At 40.5% G+C, this 18474-nt stretch overlaps 1 protein-coding gene across 1 annotated transcript in view; it reads left to right on the top strand.

The window, feature by feature from the left end:
- Positions 1–420: 420 nt before the first annotated feature.
- The window catches only part of SV2C (synaptic vesicle glycoprotein 2C), a 117617-nt gene continuing 99563 nt past the window's right edge, over positions 421–18474 (top strand). Inside the window, exon 1 of the mRNA XM_052778380.1 lies at positions 421–774. The gene's annotated coding sequence lies outside the window, so the exon portion shown is untranslated. The remainder of the gene's footprint in view (positions 775–18474) is intronic.

Raw genomic sequence — 18474 nt, forward strand, 5'->3', positions numbered from 1 at the left:
TGCTTCCTAGTCAGGAATTTTCCCACTCGGGAAAGTGAATCTCGCTGGTGGGACTTCCCACACCACTTCCTCTCACCCAGATCTTCACTTGCGGTCCTCGCGTGCGGAGCGCAGGCGGCTTCGCGCTGCCGCTGTGAAGCGCGCACGGCCGGCGCCCCGGGAGGGCAGAACGGAGGAAGGATGCCGTGGTCTTTGGGGTGGTCGGAGGGCCTGTTGCAACCCGTTCTGAAACAAGCCATCTCACACGCTCTCCCCTGCCCCCACCTCTCATAAAACACTGTCTTCTGAAACACAGTGCGGGCGAGGGCGTCACTCTCTTTATTTTTCCCTTCTACCGGGGAAGAGGGGGCTTGTTTTCGAGGAGGCTTCCCAGCCTTGCCCGCGGGGGGCGGGGGGCGGTTCTGTGCCTCTCCCCCGCCGTCTCTGGCCGCTGCCTGCGGCGGGGATCGCCCTCCCCGCACTCCCACGCCTTCAATTACTGATGGTGGCGGCCGCCGCCCGCGCCGTGCCTCCGCGCCTCGCCCGCCCGCTCCCCCTCTCTCTAGAGCCCCGGCACTGCCGCAGAGGCTTCACCGCAACGCGAAGCCCACACCGCCACTCCGGTCCGCCCCTCCTCTGGTCTGTCACGCTCGGCGGCTCCTCCGGGAGCGGGAGGCTCCTCGCTCCCCGCCCCGCAGCCGCACGCCGCGAGCAGGAGGCAGGCGGCCGCGGGAGCGCAGGGAGCCGGGAACGCCCGGCCGCGCCGCGGCTCTCCGCCGCCTGCCCCGCCGGTCGGTAAGTGATGCGCCGGGCAGTCCGGCGGCCGCTGCCGCTCCGGGCAACTTCCCCCCTCGCTTTTTTTTTTTTTTTTTTTTTTTTTTTTTGGTTTGGTTTGTTTTGGTTGGTTGGTTGGTTTTGCACGCTTGCGGCGGCGGAGGACTTCAACTTTTCCACGGGACTTAGGGGGGGGGTTTGCTCGGCGGGCAGCGCGGGGGGAAGCTCTCCCCGGGGCAGGCCGAGCGTTGCGGGGAGCGCGGGGTCCCCTCGCAGCCCGGCGGTGAGCGGCGGCAGTCTTTGCTCGACTGCTGCTCGCTCCCGTTCTGTCCAGGGCTCTCTCGCTCTCTCGCTCGCTCTTTTGCACGGAGAGAGCAGGTTGCACAGATCCGAGGCAGTGTGAGCGTCTGATCTCTCTCTGCTTTTGAAGCTGACGGGCATATTAAGGCTGGCGGAACTTTTGCACGCTAGAGGAGCAAAAACCAGGGGTGTTGAGGTTCGTAGACTACAGAGATTTGAAGAAAACACGCTTGCAGATGTCCTAGCGGTAAGGATGGTGAGGAAAATCAGAGATGCAGGAAGGGTGTCGAGATTCCAGCTCCTTAGGGAACCGACACTTTCTAAGATGTGTTTAGAAGGGAACAGGCAGCGTTTCAGACTCTGCAACAGAAAAGAAGAAAAAAAGAAAGAAAATAAACAATTTAAGTGTTTTTGAAAACTATGTTGCTTTTCTCACTGTAGGTTGCCTTCAAGGGTTGTAACTCACATTGACTACGCTGGGAGAATAGTTTAGCATTCATGATCCATAACGGGGCGGGGGGAGGGGGCTCCCCTCTTTACAGCTTCAGGAAAGGACTTTTCCAAAACACACTAAGTTACTGCTTTCCTGGTGCTTTGGGGATTTACATCCCAGGATGCCTCTGGCAGTATATGGGAAGGGGAGCATGGAGAAGTCACAGCGGGGAAAATTCTAGTCCAAGTCCTAGGGTTAGGAACAGCCATGGGATGGTGAGGTTTTTTGAGATGACCCCCATCTAATTTGAAGAGGATTGCAGGGCAGAAGAGCCTGAAGGATGCAAAGAGGCAGAGGAGCTGGTCTGACAGTCCTGAGTGGAGGCAGGACACCCTAGGGACCTGAGGGCTGGGTGACACGGGGTAACTGAGCATGGAGGTCACTGATGAGTCTTGGGAGCCTAATCCTGAAAAGCACTGTGGGCACAGTGCAAGTGGGGGGCGAGGGTGGGAGCTGACTCATGCTGGCTGGGGCGGCCCCAGCACATCTGTACAGAAAGGGGGGGCCGAACAGAGAAGGAAGAGATGAGAAAGAAGCATATATAGATAAGTGGGGAGGAGGGAGATTGCCTCATCGAAAGTCGCTGAGATCATCCAGAGGCTCCTCCATGATTGATAGTATTCTGCTCTCCCTCCCGTAAAGGGTTAGGAGGCTGATAAGTGTATCTCTGGTGGAGGGGGGTGCGGGGCAGATTGCAGAGGTTAGTACAACACAAGGGAAACCTACTCAGACAAACACAATTGGTACTGCTGGTACTTGGGCTGCATTGCACTGCAGTGCAGGGAGCTCACAGCAACTTCTGCCTTAGGAGAAAGGGAGATGCTGAATTGATCTGTAGAGGTGGCACAAACTATGCCAAAAATTACTGCTTTGTGAGGGGATTGCAGATAGAACTGGAAGTAGAGCTGTAAGGAGATTTTGGAAGGAACTTCCCGATGAATTTACAATTAACCACAACGGATTTTAGGAAAAAACCCAACAACCAAACCAAAGTTCTCCAATTAGAATAATTGTAGATGGTATACTTCTGTTGGAAGTCCAAGTTCTCTGTGGGGAAGATTCCTGTTTTAACTATGCCATATGTCCTCCTCAATGATTGAAGTTTTACAATGGATCTTCTTTTCATGGATTGAGGACCCTGTGGGAATGAAAACTACCATTACACTGTTTCAACCAACATTCAGTTTTCCCTGTAATTAAGCATTTAGCCAGCATTGTCATAGAGAGCAAGGCACTGTGATAAGCCGGAGACCCTATTCCTTCCCTCTCACCTAGCCATTTTCTGCAATTTTACTGAATGATAACATGCATTAAATCTTACTGGTTTGGTGCTTATTTTGTTCGGGGTTTTGTTTGTTTGTTTGCTTATTTGTTTTTTTTTAATCTGTTTCCACAATTTGAGAGAAAGAAGCATTGCTTTTCTGTATTCCAAAGAAATGCAGAATTTGCTAAAATATAGTCACAGTAAGTTCCAAGTGGACTTTTATTTATATTTGGACTAAAGCTTTGCATTGGCCAAATATTGACAAAAAGACAGTCTGTCAATTAAAATTATTGACACACTTTGAGGTTCCAAACATCTTCAAATGATACTCAAAGAAAGAGAAGAAACAATCGTTTAATGTCTATATTTCTGAAGCTGTATTCCTACTGCTAATTCAATAAAATTACCCTGAATATCAGTGGTACAGATTAGATGTAGACTTTCTCTGATGGCAACTTGATGTAAAATCACATGTCATTGCATTCTGGAGAATAGATTTGTATTTGGCCAAATGAAATCAAACCAAGTGTTTTCTGATTGTATATTTGAGAAATCTAATGATTTTTTTTAATAATAATAAAGCAAAGGTGTTAGGGTTTTTTTCTCAGTTCTGAGCAACATGCAAGAAAGATGTTTGCAACAAAGGAAAATCACACAGAACGTGCAGTTATGTTTGCAAAACATGGTATTACCTCAGGTGACAATGTGAAACCTATAATCAAGGTTATATGTGCCTGAGTGTATAAGCTTGTACAAGTTGCTTGCAGTAATGGCAGCTTTCAAATTAATTTTTTTAAGTGATACTTTCCAAAGCACAGAGGACAAATGTTTAACCACAGCGGCCCTGATCATCCCATTAAAACCAGTGTGAATTGCATTGTAGATTTCAATAGGAACCGGAATGAATCCAGCTATATAATTATCTAGGGTTTCCTGTATGAAAATAGTATTAATAAAGATATTTCACATTCTCAGTCATGTAAAAGTTTTTCCAGTGTCACAGACAGATCACTTGGGCTGTATGTTGCTGTGAATCTTTGCAACGAATATGCATCACAGGATGCATATCAATGCTTGTTTAAACAAAAGCTCATCAATTAGATTAAATGTGTTTGCAAACCTGTGATAGGGAACCCACAGCTGCTGCCGCTGTCTTCGTATTATGTAGTGCATAATATTTTTCTATTAAACCCGAATGGAGTCCTTTTAAAATGATTCAGAGGACTGGATTTAGAGCTTGTCTTCTTTTAATTGTTTTTAAGCAGTAAAATGGAAAAATTAATTAAAGTATGCTCACTGGGAAGAAAAAGGTAGTTAAATTTTTCTTTTAAATTAGCAAACTGTTTCAGTTTTAAATTAAATGTGATACATTTTCTAGTAACTATGTTAGAAAACATGGTGGGCCTTTTTGTTCCATAAAACATTGACTGGTAGCCTCACAGGCTTTTAATTTACCTTTGATTTTGTGTATTGCTATGTGGTTCTTCCAGAGACAGTCTAAACATGCAGAGTACCTATTCTCCTGTAAATATATATGTTGCCTGTCTATGATATGTTAGTCAGGTTTGTTTTCAAATTACCATTTTTGTGTCAGTGAGAGATAAATACATGTGCATTAAATATAATCAAATGCAAATTTCTTTAGGATGATTATTATTGAAGCTGTTGTCCTCTTATTATAAAAAAAACAAACAGAAGGAGTAAAGCAACGTTAAGCACATCGTTTTCTCCTCTGTGGTTCAAACCCTCAGCCACTTTCCCACCCAGAGAGGCTAATAGAAGTTTAAATGTTGCAGACACAACAAGAAATTGCTTAAGGTATAACACCATGTAATACGAGTAAGATACCATAACATCCTTTTGTTTTTAAGACTGAATTATTACCGCTGTTTTCTGTGTTTCTGCTGTCTGGCTGCTGACAATAAAGACTTGCCACACATCAACAAAACATCAGAGACCATCATGATTAGGTGGGCATTCCATCCAAATATTTCTAATTCAACTAAAATGCACCATATTGAAAATATGAACGACACCTACCACATAATGTAGCTGTTTCAGCACACGAGGCATGTAGCTTTATATTGATCTGAGACTCATGAAAAATATGGTGTTGCTGCGGCTTTATGTTTCCTTGCAAGCAGCAAGATTTTTTTAAGATAAAGCAGCATCCCTGTGGCTGGCTTTCTCCTTCTCAGCAGGTTATTTTTGTGGTCATGGCTGTGTGGATCTAGTTACATGCTTTGTTCTAGGATGGTAGTCTGTGTCTCACAAGCACATCTAGATTTTTGACGGAAAATCTGTGTTACAATGAATACAGTTGGTAGCAGCATTAAAGCATCCAGCAGGATTTTTTTCCCTTTAATGCTCACATGAGTTTTTGTATGGGGAAAAGCTTCGTGAAATACATCATGGAATCTAATTTTTTAGAAATACAGGTAACCATGGAACTGACAGGTGACTTTGCTCATAGCATCTCATAGGGCCTCTTGGTCTTTAAGTGGCACCATTTTCATGCCATATAGAGCTGGAGGGTGAACTTCCCTTTCTGTAAGAATAACAGTGCTAATCCCAAGAAGCTGGTTTTGTAAACTGGATTCCACCCCCTTCATCCCACCCCACCCCGTCCCACCCTGACCACGGCAGGTTTTGCTTTTATCTAGGAATCCCAGCCATTGCCACAGCCTTACAAATGAAGTGGCCCTCTGAACTGCTCCTAAGGTTGAGAAACAAGTGATTCCTTGGAGCAGCACTTCCAGCTGGAATTCACTGCTCTCTAACGTGTAGCTTTTTGTTGCTTCTCTTTTATCTGTGTGGATTCTTGAAATCCTGCCTCTTGGACAGCTGATGATATGTCTCACATCCTTGCTGTCTATAAAAATGGGAAAAAATACATATTTATTTTCATTAAAAAGGAACACACTTGAAAATTCCATTACAAAATATATCCAAGCAAACAATAAAGATAAGAACAACCGTGTATTTTTCCATTTCCTGATCATGTTGAAAGCTCTCTGCAATGCACTTGTGATATCTTTCTTGTAGAGATATGAAGGTAGCAGATACTATTTGGCATTTTCCTTTTTAACTCTCAAGCCAACAACGTAAATTGCTTGGTATAGACTGTGGAAGATCCTATAGTGACATTTTGTTAATGCTTTTTTGGGGGGATTTATGGATCTGTGGATGATCGGGGTGCTGCTTTGTAAGTCATACGAGACTGGTCCTGAAAGGAAAGGTAAGACCAACTGTTACTATGGTCTCCTGTGAGCCTAGAAAATGCATATTCTTGATTTTATAAAGTTCTCCTCAGTTTTTACTGAGCTGCATTTCAGCTGGTTTTAATCAACAAGTTAAAAGAAGATAATTCTAAATGCAGTAGGTGAAGATACCAAGTGTTAACATTTCCTGTGTCTTGGCCTCCTACTTTTCCTATGGGCATGTAGCTGTGCAGTTGACAGTGGCTTTTGCATTGGGACAGTAATCTTCTTTGTGTCTAAACATCACCTTTTGTGAGCAGGACTCACTGCCTCTCTTCATGTGTAGCTAGTGCACAGACTGCCACTGACACCAGATTCGCTTATCCTTTTAACATTCTTCTCAGCGTGCGAGCAGCACCTTATTTTCAAATAACTCAACTGTTATTTCCTCTCAGCTTTGTTAAACAAATCAAGTTCTGGCAATAGGGAGAGTATCAGAGAAAAAATGCAGTTAGTGAATGTAAGACATATAACTAACAAACTCATTACTGTGCCTGGAAATCTTGTAAGGGTGATCTGTTCAGAAAAAAAAAAAAAAAAGAAAAAAAAAAAAAGAGTATTAAGGCTTGTGGAAGTCTCTCATGCAGATGGAGTCTGTCTTTCCCTGGATACGCTGTCTCACCACTGGCTGTAATATCCTGTAGACTCAATGAAGACGTTTAAAATAGCTAGTTTCTCTTGCAGCCTAGTACACCAGTATGGTGCTCTGAATGAACCACAGACATGACTGAGGTTATGCCACAGGAGAGGAGAGCATGAAAAACCAAAGCTACACATATTGTGGTGGTAATGTCACAAAAAATGGTAGGAAAATCAGTGGTATATCTGCAATCACTTTCAAATACTTTTTAAAGCAGAGTGTTGTTCTAGTTGATGGCATCTGTTTAGTTCCATTTATCATCATGGTCTCATCTAGCCTCATTAGAATTTATGAAGTGTTGCTCCAATCAGTTGCATAATTTGACCATTTACACGTTAAACTCAGAACAAAGCTTTTCCTTATAGCATAACCTCTATATGGAGTGAGCAGTCAGAAGAATAAATGTTTTGTAGTATTCCAGTTTTTAAATTTTAGTATACACAATGTAAATGAGGAATGTTATTTGGTTTTGTAAATGTATTTACGTACTTATTGTGTAAAGAACAGAAAAATATCAAACAGCTTGCACTCTGACTCAAAAAAATATACACCTCCTGTAAGTGTATGGCATTCAGATTTCTAAATGAGCTCAGGTCACTACATTTGCCTATTGAGGGGATAGTCCCTATGCGCAACAGCAAGTGTACACTTAAAGTGCATTCTTTGGTGTTCTATAGATTCCTAAGTTTTATATATTTCATAGGGCTTTCCAAGTTAAGTATGCCAAGACTGATGCAGCAAAAATTCAGCCCGCCTATTGGGAAAACTGGAAAAGCCTTACATGTTAGTCTTTGATAATTTCTTTGGACCATTTAGCTTGAATACTAATTCCTTTCCAGTCAATTCCTTTCCTTGCCTTCAAATGAAGTCCTGGAAAGAAAAGAAGAAACAACTTGGACATGGAGAAGTGAGGATGCTTTTCCTAGAAAACACAAAAAGGTGGTATAATTGTTAAACACCATATAGGAGCACCTAGCAGTTGTCTGCTAAAATGGATTCAATTTTGTTTAATTTTTGTTTCTTCAAATAAAATTCCATGTTCAGTTCATGTCTGAACTTGGGAGAGTCCAAGCACTTATTAATTGTAAAACTCTAAAAAGTTTGGCTTCGTACGTGGTGCTAAGGATCTGAGCCATCTTCTACTCCATAGACGCACTCCTTAAACTTTGAATGTCTAAACAAAAATATTGAGGCCCATATTTATAGTCATAAATATCATTGCCTGACTTTCAGAGACCCTGGAAATTCTCTCACTAGAAGATATATTCAAGTTGAATGCAGTGGATACCTGTATTAAAAAAATAATTAAGATATCAGTCCTTGTACACCTTGAACAACCAAACAATAGCAAACTCTAGAGATTAAAAGATAATGCCATCAAGGTGGTTCTGTGTATTTGCTCAGAAAAACTACAAGGCAGGGAAAAAACCCCAAAATGGCTAATGAATCATCCAAACACATTTTAGCAAATGGATATTTAGAAAATGGATGTTAATTAGCTAAAACGAGTTCTTGTCAAAGACCATTATTTATTAGGTCCTGTATGGAACAGAGCAAACCTTACTCCTATCTAAAGAACCTTAACAGCTAAAATCAAAATGAACAAAACATAAACATCTCATATGGTATTTTCTAGAGTTCTGGCTTGGCTCTCCACTGTCTATCCATGTCTGTCCATGGAGAAAGTAGCCGTCCAAGATGTGGCACTACTCATTAGTAGTCCAGAAGTAACCCTAATGTTTTGGTACTAGACACCTTACTTCCTCAAGGCAGTTTTGTCTGAAGTGTTGCTTGGTTTGGACTAGCTTCCTTTGTAGAAATAAAGAGACTCCTGGAAATTCTCTTTCAGTTCACATTTGTTCAATGGTTAAAACAATGAGCTTTTATTTCTGTTGTAGAACAGCATTATGGTTTTGATTACAAAACTGGAACAACCAATAAAAATAAAGCATTAAAAAGAAAAATACTGAGAATTTCTCTGAGACATCTTTTGACTGACATGACTAAGGACCAACTCAAGAGTAACCCATTCAGGGAGCATTAGTCTGCTGTGTCAAAGCCATTCTTTGACTTATCAATCACTTTAGAAAATATTAGTGTACTTCAATTTGTGAAAATTCAGGAAATGTTTCTCAAATCCCTGTCTGGGATTTAAATTCATAAAACCTTTGAGTAATGGTTATTTCTCATATCTGGCTCACCCTCTTGCCTAGGAAGATGACTGATTTGCCTCCTGTGTGATGTTCGCTCTCCCACATAGCATGACAAACTTTCTATGACTTCACAATAACTTAAAAATGTTAAGTATCATCTTCTTTTTCAATTTTAAAGTTTCTTTTTCATTGCAACTACAGTTTCATGGCAAAAAACTACCAAAAGTCACAGAATTAATTTCCATTCTTTTTTCTTCAGTATTTAGTGGTTGTTTATCATTCATGTGGTCTTGGAGCACAATATAGAAGATTCCTTGCTATGACCAGCTGTACAAAATGATTAAGCAGAATGGTACTCTGCTGCCAGTCTACTTAATCATTTAGTAGATGGGAAAACTGTTTCTTCCTGGGAAATTAGGTGTCTCTGAGAAGAACAAATTTTCGCTGGAGAAATTGCTTGCTAATTCCTGTATTATAGTAAAAAATGAGTATGATGACTCCCTGCTCCATGGTCCAAAGGAAGAAAATCTATTTTCCAGTATTTGGGAAACTATTGCAAACCAATTTCTTTCAATCTGTTGGTGGTGTGACTGCTCTATAAAGTAAATGTTGCTCATAGAAATCACCAAAGAGTCATTTTATCATGTATATTTGCTGAAATATGAGTAACTTGAGGGTATGACCTGAAATGTGCGTAACACCCCACTTGGTGTTTTAAGGGGTGTGTGTTATTCTGGTAGGGATAGGAAGAAAACGTTTGTTGAATGTTCTAGGTTTCCTAGTGCTTGGTCCGTGTACAGTCTTTCAGAATGGAACAACTACAGTCTCCATCCAGTGAAGACAGACACTGACAGACTTACAGTTTGGCAGGCGGTTGGGGCATACAATGCACAAGGAGAGGCTGTGGGTTTGCTCAGCTGGGAAGAGAAGGCCAAAGGAAGATGGGGGGATCTAATTGCTGTCTGCCATCATCTAATGAGTAATTAGAAAGAAGATGGAGTCAGGAAAGGGAATGGAAATGTGAACAAGATAGAAGGAAGAAATTCTTCACTGTGTGGGCCATGAAGTATTAGAGTAGGTGCATAGGAATGCTGTGGCACCTCTGTCCTTGGAGATGCTCAAAACTTGCCTGGACATGGCCCTGGGCAACCTGATCTAATTTTGAGGCTAGCCTGGTTTTCAGCAGGAGGCTGGAGTAGAAGACCTCCAGAAGTTCCTTCACACTTTAATTATTCTATAGTTCTACTGACATGAGGGAGTACTGGTATATAGACCATGTACTGCTGGAAGTTAACAAATCATGGAATTCAGTCTCCCTCTCCTTTGAGCCCTTCTAATCAGGTCAGAATAGTACCTGGTCAAGATCAGGGCCTCTTTTTACAATTGCTTACAAATTCAGAAGATGTACACCTAGGAGTGAAGAATTTACGATCTGAGAGGGAATTTGATTACTAACAGCAAAATACTCCATCCTGGCAAACAGTATTCTGAAAAATATCTCTTATTTGGCTAGAAATTCTTTTACTGGCACAGACTGAGAGACAAAATCAAGGTAATTACCTTGATCAAAAAATCAGTTTAGCTGACAAATGAGGTTACTTGTTCTATTGTTAAAGGGCCAAATTGTAGAACTGCTGAATCATTTCATTCTCTCTTTATTTATGGAGATGCAGTAGCTCATAGTGTCAGCTCATAGTTGGCCATGATTTGACTTTCTGGCCACTTTTCTCTTCCTAGGGAACTGTACTTTGGAGTATGTAGAGAGGATTTGAGTAAAAGATACTGCACTTTATAGTTAAATACAGTTATTCTAAGCTGAAATAATAAAATATGTTGAATAAATCTCCTCACATGGGATCAGAAAACGTGGAGACTGTAGGGCTTTTTTTACCGGTCTAAGCTTCTTTGCTCTAGTACTTGCTCATGAGAAACAAAGTTTACCTGCAGTATCCAAGTTCGAATCTGACAGGCATAGTTAATTCTTTCCTTTTCTTGGAAAAGCATAAGGGTTTTTGCATGCTGGGCTGCTGAGTTTTTCCTGACTTGTAGAGGCACAAGAGCTTTGGCATATTTTCCTTGAGATTTTCTCATATGGTTTATCTTAAAAATAATGCAGTCAGATGCACTATTTAATTTTCATCAATATTCATTTTTACTAGCTCTGTGGACAGTGTTATACAGAAGCAGACTGTGAGAATTCAAAACACAGAAATGGCATTCCTAAAAAACATCAAGTGGAGGTTGTTCCCCCCAGCCCCTGCCCCCATTGTCCTCCTCTGAGGCTGAGTGGTTTACAGGAGTGCTTTCTTGTAGTTTGTGCACTTAGCTACTATCCCAGAGGAGGGTAGGGGAACATATTGCTGTTCTTACAAATATTTTTATATATATATGTAATCTAATTTATTGTGATAGGGTTGTTTATATGAATTATTTTACTCAAGGGCATAAGTTCTTGCAGAATAAGAACACTTGGCTGATAAAGTGGAAATCTTGTGGCAAATAAGTGTTGACAGGGTAAGTCCCTGCCAGGAGACAGGTAGGAAATGGAACTGAATTACCAGTTAAAACTTTTTCGGTCAAATACTGATGATTCTTTATTAAATACATAATGTGCTTTTGGGTCCATTTTATTTCTGGTTGTTGGGTAAAAATGTATTTTTTCCTAGTTGGGAGAAATTGTTTTATATTGTACCTGTTATACATGAAAAAAATGGAAGCCATTGTGTATCTCTGTTTTTCAATATCTAGGAACAGGAGTGAGCTACAGGTTCCAATACACTGCCTTCCTCCACTCCTGTGACTGGGAAAACTAATTTTGTGAGCAGAAGTATCCTTTCATTGGGTGAACTCTATGCCAGCAATTTTCTTTAAACTATGGCTTTTGTTAAAATATTAAATTCAATTTTATTTAATATTCTAAAAGTGAAAGTAATAATTCTGTGATGCCTTTCACCTTTAATGTTCTAGTAATGTGCATTTTTAATTAGGAAACCATTTGAATTCAATAAAACTTTCTGAGAAAGTGTATGGCATAACTAGAATAGGGTTGATACAAAGAGAACTGTTGCTGTACTTTATAAGGGTTCTGTAAAAATGTAGTGGTTTTTAAAAAGATCCAAGTAAGTGTTAAAAATGCAATTAGTAAAACCTGTTACCTGTTGTAAAAGCATAGAATGCAAGGGTTATATACTGTGCCTGTGAACTGTACCACTGAAAGCTGTGGAGAGGTCAGGAGAGGAAGAGTACATGCAGTGGACAGAAAGAGATACTGATTCAAATTCCTGTGAATTTTTAGATTAAATTAATAACTGCCTTTCCTTAACAGGAATGTCCCTTGCTCTAGGGATGCAAGCACTGAACATTGCATCAGCTATACAATCTGCAAAACTATTTTTAATGAGAGTTGGTACACATACATTCAAGGTACTAAGCACTTAATCAATGTGATGTATATCCTGAGGCCACCACAATGTGATGCTTTTAAAATGCTAATTGTAAGCTATAATTGAGAACTAATTGGCTGATGAAGCAAGAATTTCTTTTCTAAAATTACTTTGCTTATTAAGTTTAAACATTCATGACATTTTTTTTCTCCTTTTCTTCTTTTCCAAAAAATTACTTTTAGAGCTTGGCTGTTGTGTTTTACTGGGCCTTAATTTGTTGTTTATTTTGCCTACTTTGGACCTATGCCTCTACACACACATCAGTGAGTTGTTTCTTCTTGTACTCTCTTCAGAGCCCCCCAGCCACAGAGTAGGCAAGAGACCTGCTGGGAGCGTAACACCAATTTCCTTCATTAGTCAGCTGGCACTGGTGGTATACAGATTATTTTCTGTCTTTGAACCAAAACCACTACCTGATATGACTCATCCAGGGCCCCCCTTGTGGGTGGTTAAGGGGAGTCTTAATGTTTCTTTTGAATAAGAAAAGTGATGATAATAGGCCAAGTCTGAAGAGAAAAAATGGAAATGCTTATAAATGCCCATTAGTAGTGTGGACTTTTAAATAGTTTGCTGCGCAAGCATGAGGGTAAATGACAACCCACTGGAGGAGACTGCCAAGTGTGAATAGTGGTCCTTCAACATGCTTTGTGAGTGCATGTAATTGAGGTGCTGATAAGGGGATGGTCCACCTCATCTGTGGCATTTAGGGGATGCTATTGATGTGGCATTGCTTCCCTGATTCACTAATTGCAGCAATATCTTTAGTTACACAAAAAGCACACGTGAACATGGTACCACTATATAGGTTTTTGTACTTGATGTTCTGGTTTTGGCTGGGACAGAGTAGTAGCTGGTACAGTGCAGTATTTTGGATTTAGTATGAGAATCATGTTGATAACATGCTGATGTTTTAGTTGTTGCTAAGTAGTGCTTATCCTAAGCCAAGGATTTTTCAGTTTCCCATGCTCTGCAGGCAAGTAGGTGTACGAGAAGCTGGGAGGGATCATGGCCAGGAGAGGTGATCTGAACTAGCCAAAGGGGTATTCCACACCACAGAACATCATGCTCAGTATACAAACTGGGGGCATTTGGCCAGGAGGGGCCAATCACTGCTCAGGGACTGGCTGGGCATCGGTCAGCAATTGGTGGGCAATTGCATTGTGCATCACTTATTTTTCTTGGGTTTTATTTCTCTCTCTTTTTGTTGCCTTCATTATTATTATTATTATTGTTATTATTATTATTACAATTATTATTATATTTTATTTCCATTATTAAACTGTCTTTATCTCAACCCATGAGTTTTATTTTTTTTTCCGATTCGCGACCCCATCCCACTGAGGGGGACTGAATGAGCGGCTGTCAGGTGCTTAGCTGCCAGCTGGAGTAAAACCATGATAGTCGATTACCTGCTGAAGAGCCATGATTGGTTTTGATTGAGGGCAATATCAGTAAAGAGCCAGGGTGCAAAATAGGGATAATGATTAATCAGGTTGAAGACAGAAATTCAAGGGAAATTATTTCAGAACACAACCAGGTTGGGATGGTACCTCTCTGACCTTTAGAGTGTCAGAGAGCAAGAACATTGTTGCTCTAAGTCTAGCAAAGACAAAACCAAGTTGGTGAAAAACTTAAGTAATTCTTACATCTTGGGGAATGTATGTTTTTTAGGGATTGAGCCAGTCTGAGATTAGATTCCAGGAAGTCTCCAGATACTTTTTATTTTGTAATATGTATTCTTGACATGTTTTTTACTCTCCTGACCGTTACTTTAATTGCTCTAAGTATTGCCGATATTCCATCTTTTAAAACATGGAGGGAACATGAAAAATTAAATAAGGCTGCTGTGTACTCTCTCTTTTAATGGTTTGATTTATCAAATTATATTGAACCATGGGGATTAGAAGAAAACCATTAATATGACTGTGTAGCTCCTACGTGCTACAGTCCATGTTGCTGTAATAAACAAGTACTTCTTTTAGCAGAAAGACATACAATAAGAAGCAGGGATTTTTTCATTATTAAGAAACTATTACTCATTTTCCAATCTCTAAAGAATAATTTTGACTTTTTTTCCCAATGTTTTTATTCCAGTTCCTTTTCATGAAAATCTTTTTAAGGTGAATTGAGGAAGCAGAGGAATTCATACATTCAGTCTCAGCAACTGGCAGCGGTAGTATGTCATCCTCCCTTCAGAACTGTGAGGTTAATAGTTTTTCTCAGTATGCTCCAAACCTAAGACTCAACCAACTTAAGACTTTTGTCATGACCCCCTCCAGAAAATGTCTAATTTCTCCTACTCCCATCTTTATATATGATAGAATAGATCCTGCTTTGATGTTTCTAATATGCTATTTGAGTGGCAGCACAGGAAATCAAACCCATGGCCCCTAAGTGCAGCAGTGTCACAACAATCCTGTTCTTTCAGCTTTCTGTCCTTTCAAGGGTTTCTTTCAATGATGTTTTTCTCCTTGCATATTCACTCATGATGTAAAAAGTGATGAATTGCTATAAATTCATAATCCCAGCCAACGTTAAAAGTTGTGCAGAATTTTGGGTTGTTTCTTATATGTTTTTAACAGGCATTCTTACTGAACTGCTGAAAATAATCACTCTATAAAAGGCGGTACATGTTCATTCCAAATCCTGCTGGCTTCTGTGTGAACATTTTAATCAATTCTAATCCAGTCCCAAAAATTCATCCTTAATGTTCCTTGCAAACAGCCTCTTCAGGCTTGAAGAGTGTGTTGCTGCTTCATGTGGCAGAACAGAAAAAATGAGATCACAGACAGATAACAGAGGCTTGATGCTAAAACTGGCAGTTTGGCAGCTGAAATGCAATATGTGTTCCCCACATCTCACCAGAAAGGAGAACTAAGCCAACGTCTGTTTGTAGACAAGACTTGCTACACATGCCAAAAGTGAGCTTTCTATTAGCCATTCTGATAACAGCTATAATCAGTGATTGCTAATGAAAAATGTTGCCACATTTCCAGCGTGTGTCTTTCCTGGCTGTTATCAGTGCTCTTCAGTTTTGGTCACAACAGGCTTCATAGTTTTGGGTATACCGTTCTGTATGCATAAAGCAGTTTTCAAACTTTTGGAGTCAAGAGATGTCTTCAGATTTTCCAGTGGAGGTAAGGAGTCATGTGTAGAGAATTTCAGCCTGCTAGCAGTAGTCCCACTGTCTGTTTTTAGTGAGCTTTCGCAGTCCAAAGGGTAGTCTGCAAGTCAGGCACATACCCTCAGTCCCTGCGAGGATGCTGAGTGCCCCAACACACCTTGTTTACCCTGATGAGCCTCACCTGGACCCCTCACACAAACACCTCCTGCCTGCTGTTCCAGGAGCTCGTGCTTCAGCCTCTGTGAAAGCTGCCAGGGAGCAGCAACCATGAGGCTGCTCCACGAGGGAAGAGAAGGCAGGAGCTGAGGGCAACCTCAGTGCCAGTAGGGCAGCGCCTTCACTGATGGAGCGCAGTCCCCAGGCAGGGTGTACAGAGATGGTGAGAGCAACAGCTTTCCATCAGCAGTCTGGTGCTCATCAGACAAGGTGAGGCAGTGTTATGTACAAGATCAGTCAGGGAAATCCAGTCTGAGATTCAAGAACAGCAGGGGATAGGAGACAGGTACCCTATGGTGTAGCTCAGGCAGAGATGGGGTGCCCAGGTTTGAGCTTAAAGGAAGCCTGAGTCCACGGCAGAGGATGTGAGTGCCTGGGAGGGGTCCCAGGTGAGGCTGGGCAGGGTGATTAAGGCCTACTGAGGTACCTGGGGACCTGACAGTCAATTAAAACTCTCCCAGAGAAGAAGGAATTAAAACAATTTCAAAGTAGGGAACTGCAGGAAGACGGTCAACTTCAGTGTTGGGTGTCAAGTGATTTGAGAACCAGACTAAGAATTAGACTAAGAATAAGCAGGAAGACTGAGGATCTCAGTGAATTGAAGAATTGTCCATGTCCATAAAGCACTTACAGAGCAAAAAGGCTGTCATGACATTCTGTTCTAAAATAAAATAGAAATGGTTTCATATGGCAGAACTTATTTCTGAGATGTTTCAGCTCACCACACCTTGTTGCTGTGTGGAGTCAAACAGAGGGAAGAGAACATTTTTTCAAGTTGGCAAGTAGGTTGTTTTCAAAATAAGCTGCAGGAAGCTTACTGAAATTGAAAAAAATGTTCACCAGCTCTTCTGTCTTCATTTTGTTGCCTATTCTGTGCTTTCAATAACAGAGCACTGTGTTTGTTCAGTTGTGCTAGCCACCTCTACATATTCTACCCAAGGGAAGAAAGCCACAGTGAGTTAGTGCTCAGTTTGCGTAATGCACTCCAAGATATGGATAAATCCCATTTTGTCAGAGGTCTAAGTCACAGAATCTGAAAAGCTAGGGACTGCTGCATTTTCAGCACAGACTCTGTTCATCAGTCCATTATTTTAGTCTCTTTTGTGCTCCCTTCTCACCTATGTTATTAAATCTACAATATCAAATTTGTGATTTAATGGAAACCACGCACCTGCAGCCACTTGGATTTATTTACGTTGGGGCTGAAGTTTTCTCACACTTGCTGAAAAACTGCATGTGCTAAGACACGTGTGCACTGTGCAACTTGCAATAATAGCACAATTCAAGTTAACAAACTGAAGGGACCTAATTAAACATGTTGTCAGCAGATGACGCAGATTGAATATGGCTAAAATCTGAGTTTATGGGAATCTTTAAGAAATCTTTGTTTTCCAGTGCGGAATAAAATTATGTAAACAATTTGTACAATTACAAGTCAGTGCAGCCTTAAAAAAAATGTAATTGGATTTTTAGCAGCAGCATTTATATTTGGGGAGGTTAGAGCACTTACGATTTCCTTTCTTACCCAGTTAAGGCCTGGAAGACAATGAGTCAGCCTTAATTGTGAAAAAAGTAATTTCCACCTGAAACTGTTGAATTTTCCCCCAAGGAGAGGTAAGGCTTTATGAGTATGCAGAATCACTTTTTTTAATGCAGAGAACTAGCACTCTATTTGGATATCATGTTCCATAATCTTTAACGGCCAAGGTATGTCTGAAGCAGAGGGATACATTACTGTGATCACAGGCTTCCGGTAAAAACACTACATCTGGCACAGTGCAGAAAACAGTGCTAGGAAAATCCTAAAGGAACAGGATGAATAGAAAAGATTGGTGTACGTCATCTGGAGTGTACACAGTACAGTTTTTTCAGTCAATTTATTTAGAAAGTACCCTGTTCTTTAAGAATAACAGAGAAAAACTAAGGTAGATGTAAAACCAAATCACTTTGTTTGAAAGAAGGAACGTAGCAGTCTTGGTTGTACTTGTACAAAAATGTTTGAGAATTCAGGTTTGCAGGCTCCTTTTAAAATACGGTTATCTTTTCATTAGCCTCCTTCCTCTTTTATATGAGATGCCAAGATGTTTTAAAACAGATCATCAACTTTTAATTATTTCAGAATTAAAAATAAAGTAAAACTATATAGATCTTTTAAATATAATTCCTACTGAAATATGCAGGAAATTTGTTTTACTGTTTATATTTTGAAAGCACTGAACATACATTTTGCCAAGTACCTGTTATCTGCATATTATCACACTTTTTTTATTACAACTCTATGAATGTTCTTCCGGTCATTCTTGATTATAGTTGAGTTCCCATATTGATGAATTTGCATGTCACAGACTGTGAAATACATTGTTACTTCTTATGTGCGAGTACACTTAACCAGCTCTGTTATTGCCTTATTCTGCGTAATGTTCTGTACCTGACATGTACAGCTTTTACTCCTGTAGTTAGGCAGCTTTCTGTTTGGAGTTTGGGTTTTTTTGAGTTGTTTTCTCTCAGAGGTAGCAAGTTTATGGAAAAACACAAGGAAGAAATGAACTACAATTCAAAGAGCAGTGTGCTGAAATTAACAAATACTAATTTTAAGACATATTTTGATACATGCCCATGTCAAGTTTGGCAAGTGACCTAACTTTTCTGTGCTTCAATTGTCACTATTTCAAAGCAGGAAAGAGAAAATTATTAAATACCCTGCCTGTGACGTTTATCTAAGGCACTCATCTAAAAGCAAATTCTTGTGCTTTTTAACATTTAAAGTCTAAAGCATTTGTTATATATTTCCTGTATATCTTAATTCATTTGCAACAAGAAACATAAAG

The sequence above is a fragment of the Harpia harpyja genome, chromosome Z, assembly GCF_026419915.1.
Source record: "Harpia harpyja isolate bHarHar1 chromosome Z, bHarHar1 primary haplotype, whole genome shotgun sequence".
NCBI classification, from domain to species: domain Eukaryota; kingdom Metazoa; phylum Chordata; class Aves; order Accipitriformes; family Accipitridae; genus Harpia; species Harpia harpyja.